A 7,787-nucleotide genomic window follows, 5' to 3' on the forward strand; every position below is an offset into this window, starting at 1 on the left:
CAGACTTCACCTGATGAAGGGGCAGTTCTCCAAAAGCATTTAATTTCAAATAAATTTGTTTGACTATAACCTGGTGCTGTGCGACTTTCAACTGTGTCGACCTGTGTCCAACTTCGGCGTCTCCACGTCATAGCTGTAAAATTTTACATTATGGTAAGATCAGCAATGTCAGTAAGATAGCAAGATCAGGCGTTCCATTTGGAACTTTTAAAGACATTTGACAATTGTATCTACCTTCCCTACTCACTTTAATTACATAGCCATCACTTTGCTCAATGTCACCTCACAACAGCAATCTCAACTCCATGATTTACAACAGGGACAGCCAAATGCAACTGCTCAACCACTGAAGTGGTTTTTGGCGAAATGCAAGTATATACGTGCGATATAATTATTTGAATCTTACATATGGCAATACATTACTGGTACATTTTACAGGACCATAATTAACTGCATTTAATATACATTTCAGAATCTCTCTCTAGTGAGAGTGAACTTTTATTAGCCTACTTTGGCTTTCATGTTCTTTTTCAACAAAAGAGCTGTAATTAAAGTTCTGTGTCCATAGATTTTCTGGGTTACGATCAATGGTTCTAACAGGACCCACCCCTCAGTTTAGCAGGAGCCATCCACTACAGACAAGAATGTGCTTTACCCTTCCAGGTAAATATGAGAAAAAGGGGTTAAGAAACAAGTGAAACCACTAGTCTTAGTAAGTTAGAGCTTAGAGATGGACTGCATCAGCATGAGTTGTCATGAATGGTGCTGAGCATTGGTGAACATCCCCACTCCTCAGCTCATATGAAAGCAAGGCACACGCGCGCACACACACACACACACACACACACACAGAAGAGACATCAGTTTTTACAACAAAGAGAAGAGGGTGCTGACTGGTTGGGTCATCAATGGCATGGACTTTCAGCTAGAATATTTAACTGTCAATGTTCATTGTCAGTGCGGGTAGGTAGATTCTGATTGATCAGGACGTTGCCATGGGAATGCAGAGACTGGCAATCTCCAGAGCCCATTTTTTTTGTTGACAGAAGTGCAATTCACCTAGAAGCTCCTTTTGCCTCCATAAACAAGACCCTATGTATTAAAATGCAGCTTCTAACAAACACAAATGCATAACATTGCAAGCCTGATTGATTGTTGCGAATTAACCCTAATACAATAAGATATAGGAAGAGTAGCAGGCCTTCCACCCATTCGGTCCGCTATACCATTCAATGAGATCACGGCTAATATTAAATCCTCAATTCTACTTTCCTACTTTTTTGTTTAATCTGTGAATCCCTTAGATTAAAAATGGCAATCTCAGTCTTGGATATACTTATGACCCAGCCTTTGTAATCTTCCACTGTTCACAATTTCACAGATTCACAATCCTCAGAAGAAATCTTGTCTTAGATGAGCAATCCCTTATTCTGACATTGAACTGAACTGAATTGAATTTATTGTCATGTGTACAGAGGCACAGTGAAAAGCTTTGTCTTGCGAGCAATACAGACAGATCACAGAATTAAGTAGCACAGCGAAGTAAATAATAGGTAAACACGGCAAAAACAAAAACACAGGTACAGGCAGATGTTAAGAGCTTGCAAGTCCATTCAGTATTCTAACAACAGTCGGGTAGAAACTGTTTTGAAGGCGGCTGGTGCATGTGTTCAGACTTCTGTATCTTCTCCCAGATGATACGAGGTTGTAGAAAAACACTACCAGGGTGGGATGGATCTTTTAGAATGCTGGCAGCCTTTCCTTAACAGCTGGCCTGGCAGATGGATTCTATAGATGGGAGGATGGCCTTTCTGATTGTCCAGGCAGAGTTCACCACTCTCTGTAACCATCTCCAATCTCGAATGGTACAGGTGCCATACCAGGTAGTGGTACATCCAGGCAGAATGCTCTCTATGGCGCACCTATAAAAGTTGGCAAGGGTATTCGCCGTCATGCCAAAATTTCCTCAGCTGCCTGAGGAAGAAGAGGCGTTGTTGGGCCTTCGTAACCAGTACTTCCACATGAAGAGTCCGAGAAAGCCGATTGTGGATGACCACTCCCAGGAGCGAGACACCCTCCACTCATTCCACCTCTGTGCTGTTAACGTGTAGGGGGGCAGGAGTAATATCCCGCAGAAAGTCAATAATGACTCCATGGTTTTGCCAGCATTGAGAACTAGGTTGTTTTCAATACACCATTTTTCCAGGTCTTCTATCTCCCGTCTGTAGTCCGTTTCGTCGCTATCGGAGATTTAACCAACTATGATGGTGTCATCAGCAAATTTATAAACGGCATTAGTCTAGTATTTGGGTATACAGTGAGTACAGTAGGGGGCTGAGTATGCACCCCTGGGGGCGGCTCCAGTGTTGAGTGTTAGTGAGGATGAAATATTGTCCCCAATCTTCACTGATTGTGGCCTGTGGGTCAGAAAACTGAGGATCCAGTTGCAGAGAGTGGGGCTTAGTCCGATATCACTGTTTAGTAATCAGCCTCGAGGGGATGAAATTGAAATCAATGAATAGGATTCTTAAGTAGCTGTTCTTGGTGTCAAAATGTTCTAGGGAGGAGTGATGAGCATGTGATATGGCATCTGACGTGGATCTGTTGGTCCGATAGGCAAATTGGAGTGAGTCAAGAGTAGTGGGGAGGCTGGATTAATTAATGCCTTGACGATTCAAAGCACTTCATGACCACTGAAGTTAGGGCCATTGGGCAGTCGTCATTGAGCCGTGCTGCATGAGCCTTCTTAGGCACAGGGATGATGTTGACCCTCTTGAAACAGGCAGGGACAGTGGCCTGCTGCTGGGAGAGGTTGAAGATGTCCAAAAAGACCTCTGCCAGTTGATCTGAGCATGACCTGAGTGCACAGCCTAGTACTCTGTCTGGTCCCATCGCTTTCCTTGGATTCACACGAAGGAAAACTGATCTGACCTCTGATGCAGCAACTGTTGGGAAAGGTTTGTCAGGACTGGTCAGAATAGGTGTTACCTCTCCACTGAAATTCTGCTCAAAGCAAGGATAGAAGGCGTTCAGACGATCTGGGAGGGAGCATCATTGTCTGCTATCTTGCACTGTCTTCTTTTCAAACCTGTGATGTCATTCAGTCCTTGCCACAGTCGCTGGGTGTCTGTCTGGGTCTCTAGTTTGGATTAGTATTGATCCTTGGCTGGTCTCATACTGCTCTCTGATCCTAGACTTTCCCACAAGAGGAAATAACCTTTCTGCATCTACCTTGTCAACAACTCCAAGAATTATGTTTCAATTAGATCACCTCTTAATTTTTCTATTTCAAAGAGTAGAGGCCCAATCTCGTCAACCCCTGTTTTCCAGCAGAACTGTTTATAGGCTCATTAAATAACAGAATCATAGAGTCCTATAGCATGGAAACTAGCCCTTCAGCCCAACTTGCCCATGCTGCCCAGTTTTTCCCAATTAGAGTCATCTCATTTGCCTGCATTTGGTCCATATTCCTCCATATCTATCTCATCTATGTACCTGTCTAAATGTTTCTTAAATAACAAAATTGTATTTGCTTCCACATTACCTCTCGCAGCTCATTCCAGTCACGTGTCAAAAACAAATTGCTCCACTGGATCTTTTTGTAACTCTCCTCTCTCGCCTTAAATGTACACCCTCTAGTTTTAGAATCCTCTACCATGATGAAAAGCTGTTGACTATGTACTTTCTCTATGCCTCTCATGATTTTATAGATCTTTATAAAAAGGTCACATAAGAACGTTGCCTGCAAAAAAAGCATCTTCTGTGCCTTTTGCCCATATGGTTTAAATTCCTTCTCAAATAAATCTTGTAATTTTATTTTTTTAAAAACTGCATCACTCTTTTAGATCTACCTCTTGCTTACTATTAGTTTGTGATTTATATAGAATCAGAAAGCATGGAACAGGCCCTTCAGTCCAACTCATCCATACTAACCAGGTTTCCCCAAATTAAACTAGTCCCATTTGCCTGCGTTTGGCCTATATCTCTCTAAATCTTTCCTATTCCTGTACCTGTCCAATTTTTTTTTAAATGTGTTGTAACTACAGCTATGCCTACCACCTCCTCTGGTGGTTCATTCCATATATACACCACCCCTCTACCTATGCCCCTCATAGCACATCACTAAAGGTGATCATCTAAAATTCTACAGACTCTGGAACAGTTTCTTTGGTTTGCAGCATACACAGCTACTATAATTCCACTACTGAATGTGATTTATTTGAACTTTCAGAAGGTATTCAACAAAGGTCACACATAGAAGATTAGTATGCAAACTTAAAGCACATGGCATTGCAGGTCATTTACTATAACAAATTGGTTGGCAGTCAGGAAACAGTAGAAATAAAGGGAATTTCCCCCATCCCAAATGGTAGGCAGTGAATGGTGAGGTATCACACACATCACTGCTTGGATCCCAGCTACTCATTAATTATTATATATAGTAAAATATTAAATGATTGAGATGAAGAAACTTTGCGACATCTCCAAGTCTACAGGTGACACAAAGCTTGATTTGGGTGGGTGAAGGGAATATGCTGAGAGAAGGATGCAGAAAAGCTTCAATGTGATTTGGACAAATTAAGTAATGTGGTATATTAAGGAACGTAGTACAACGTGGATGAATGGGAGGTTATACACTTTGGTCGCAAAAAACAGGCAGGCAGATAAATTTCTCCAAGGCAACGGATTGAGAAAGGGGGAGGTGCAATGTGACCTGAATGTCCTTGCACACCATTGCTGAAACTAAGCATTTAAGTAAAGCAGGCGGTGAAGACAGCAAATGATATGTTGGTGTCCATACCAACAAAATTCAAATACAGGAACATATTGCTGCAATTGCACAGGATATTAATAGAACCACATCTGCAGTAGAGTGCACAGTTTTGGCCGACATATCTAATGAAGGATTTTCTGGGGTTATTAAAGGGAATGCAAAACAGGTTTGCCAGACTGATTCCTGGGATGGCGTAAGTGACATCCAGGAAGGGACTGGATTGGTTAGGGCTGTCCACTGGAGTTTGGGTGGGGGTAGAAGTCAAATAAACTTATAAAATTCTAACTAATGCAGGAAAGGTGTTCTTGATGACCAGGGAGTCCAGAACCAGAAGTCACATTCTCAGGATAAAGTGTAGGCCTTTTAGGACAGAAGTGAAGAAAATTTCTTCACCCAGAGTATGGGGAGCATGTGGAATTCTCTACTACAGGAAAATGATGCAAAAGTACTGAACACTTCCAAAAAAAATGTAACTATAGTTGTTTGGACTAAAGGAATCACAGAACACAAGGAGAAAGCAGGAACAGGGTACAGAGTACTGCCGTGCTCACCACCACATCCGCCCCCACGAGCGGCACTCACCTGCATTCTGCTGACATGCCCCCCATAGACCCCACTGTCACTATCCCCACCCCCCAGAACCCCAAGGGGAACACAACCCCTGCTCATGACTCCACCCCCATTCCCCCCACCATCACACCCACTCCAGTTACAGGTTCCGCCGCCACTCCCAGCTCTACACCCACACCACACAGACTTGAAACAATGTCAGCCCAAACTCTGCCTGCGTGTGTACCCTTCACAAATACTCCCTGCTGCTTATTGCTCGGACAATTTTATTTGCAACTTTCAAACATTTTGAAAATTTGCATCCTCTGGTTCACATCATGGACAGTGCAGTGGCCCACTTTCTCCGCAGTCGCCTTGTGTACTTTGCGAGGTTTTTTAGGCCTGGATTTTATTATCCTCTCACACATCCACACTCGGCTGCTTCTCGCTAAGTCTCTGTAACTCTGGTTACCTTCCTGCCTGGGTTGCCAACTCTGTTTGGACGTGATCCTGGAGAATTCAGTTTTTGCTTTCCCCATTTATCACTCGTTCCCATCCTCCTAACCCATCCCAAAAGCCCCAGGAAGTAATACTGTTGGAAGAATCACAAGGAAATCACAGTTTGTTTTTGTCTTGTGATTTTTTAATTCCTCCCCACCCCTTGCCAGAAGCAGTGTCAGCAGGGACTAACCTTCACTTCTTAGTCCTTCCTGAAGAATTAGCAGCCCTTGACCTGTCTCTGAGAAACCGTTCTCTCTACACAGAGGGATACAAATGGGTTATCGTGTTGCTGTGATCTGGTTTCTGCATGAACTGCCTTTGTCTGTCTGTCTGTCTATCTCTCTCTCTGTTGGTCTCTCTCTCTGTCTCTGTTGGCATCTCTCTTTCTCTCTCTGTTTGTCTATCTTTCTCCCGGTCCTTCCCAAGATCCACAAGCCTGACCACCCTGGCCGACCCATTGTCTCAGCATGCTCCTGCCCCACTGAACTTATCTCTACCTACCTCGACACTGTCCTATTCCCCCCTAGTCCAGGAACTCCCCACATACGTTCGAGACCACCCACGCCCTCCACCAATCCAGAAACTGGTTTCCAGCATCTGCAGTCATTGTTTTTACCTTGTTCCTTAGTAATACCATGACTATATAGAAATATAGTATCCTGGGTTTCGTCGCTAATCCAAAAATTAACTGCAATCTTGGATGAATAGATAACTGTAATTAAATAGTTAATGTGCTAACCTATTATGGTAATGTGTTAACAACTTTAATATCCGTTTGGCTTGATGTCACTTTTTTAAAGTTAGGTTATAATTTTTAAAATTTGTTTAAAATCTGAAACAGTTCCAATGTGAAAGATTGAGAATCCACATTAGACTTGTTCAGATGCTGATTGGAAAGTTTAGAATTAGCAAGTAGCCTTTCAAGCAACATGATATGTTGATCATTAGATTGCTTTTCTGTAGCAAGTTTAATGTGTCATTTCAACAACTTCATGAAACTCACTGGGGTGTTAGTTGCAAGATGCTGTATTCAAAAGACCAGTGGCTAGGGCGTGAGGTGCTGGTACATTGTGCATTAATGATTGTGTGTACCCGAAGGCATTATTATTTCTTCATTGATACTGTTCTTTAGTAAAAAGGGTGAGGTATTATATAATTGCAAATATTTCTGATAGTGTTCCCCTTTATTCCATGGATTAATGGTATTTAAAATCCTTCCTTAACATTCTGCTCACCCCACTTCAAAGTTATATTTCAAATACTTGCAGATATCACAGTCATAAGAATTTGCAGTTCTTCCCATCGTGAGAAAAGAGATATGCACTGGGAAGAGGATAAACCCAGTAGGATTGGGGATAATTCTACAAGTGTATTTTTGTGATGCAGGCTTAGATGAAATACAAGTACCTAAATCTTGGCATGCTTTTGTAAATGGATTGAATTCATAACTGATGAATTGGAGATTGCCAAATACTATCTCCTTTTCATTTCTAGATGTATTGAATGTTAGCTTTGCCCTTTGACAGAGACATTCTAGGTTGGTTGCTCATTTAAAATTTCACTTCTATACTATCACTTATGTTGCAGTAATGATAATTGAATGTTAGGATTATCTTCTCAAATATTTTGATTTTCCTTCTAGCCTTAAGATGATATGTGCTCTTGATCAATGAGCACTAGCTACATAAGCAAACAAGCAGAAATGGGCCCTTTGAGCCTACTCCGACATTCAGTGCGATCGGGTTGATCATTCAACTCTGTGGTAAAAACAATGACTGCAGATGCTGGAAACCAGATTCTGGATTAGTGGTGCTGGAAGAGCACAGCAGTTCAGGCAGCATCCAAGGAGCTTCGAAATCGACATTTCGGGCAAAAGCCCTTCATCAGGAATAAAGGCAGTGAGTCTGAAGCGTGGAGAGATAAGCTAGAGGAGGGTGGGGGTGGGGAGAAAGTAACATAGAGT

General features: G+C 42.3%; 1 protein-coding gene across 1 annotated transcript in view; it reads right to left on the reverse strand.

The window, feature by feature from the left end:
• ppp1cb (protein phosphatase 1, catalytic subunit, beta isozyme) overlaps positions 1-7,787 on the reverse strand; it is a 112,897-nt gene that overhangs the window by 79,731 nt on the left and 25,379 nt on the right. The window lies entirely within an intron of this gene.

Source organism: Chiloscyllium plagiosum, chromosome 3 (genome assembly GCF_004010195.1).
Source record: "Chiloscyllium plagiosum isolate BGI_BamShark_2017 chromosome 3, ASM401019v2, whole genome shotgun sequence".
Taxonomy (NCBI): domain Eukaryota; kingdom Metazoa; phylum Chordata; class Chondrichthyes; order Orectolobiformes; family Hemiscylliidae; genus Chiloscyllium; species Chiloscyllium plagiosum.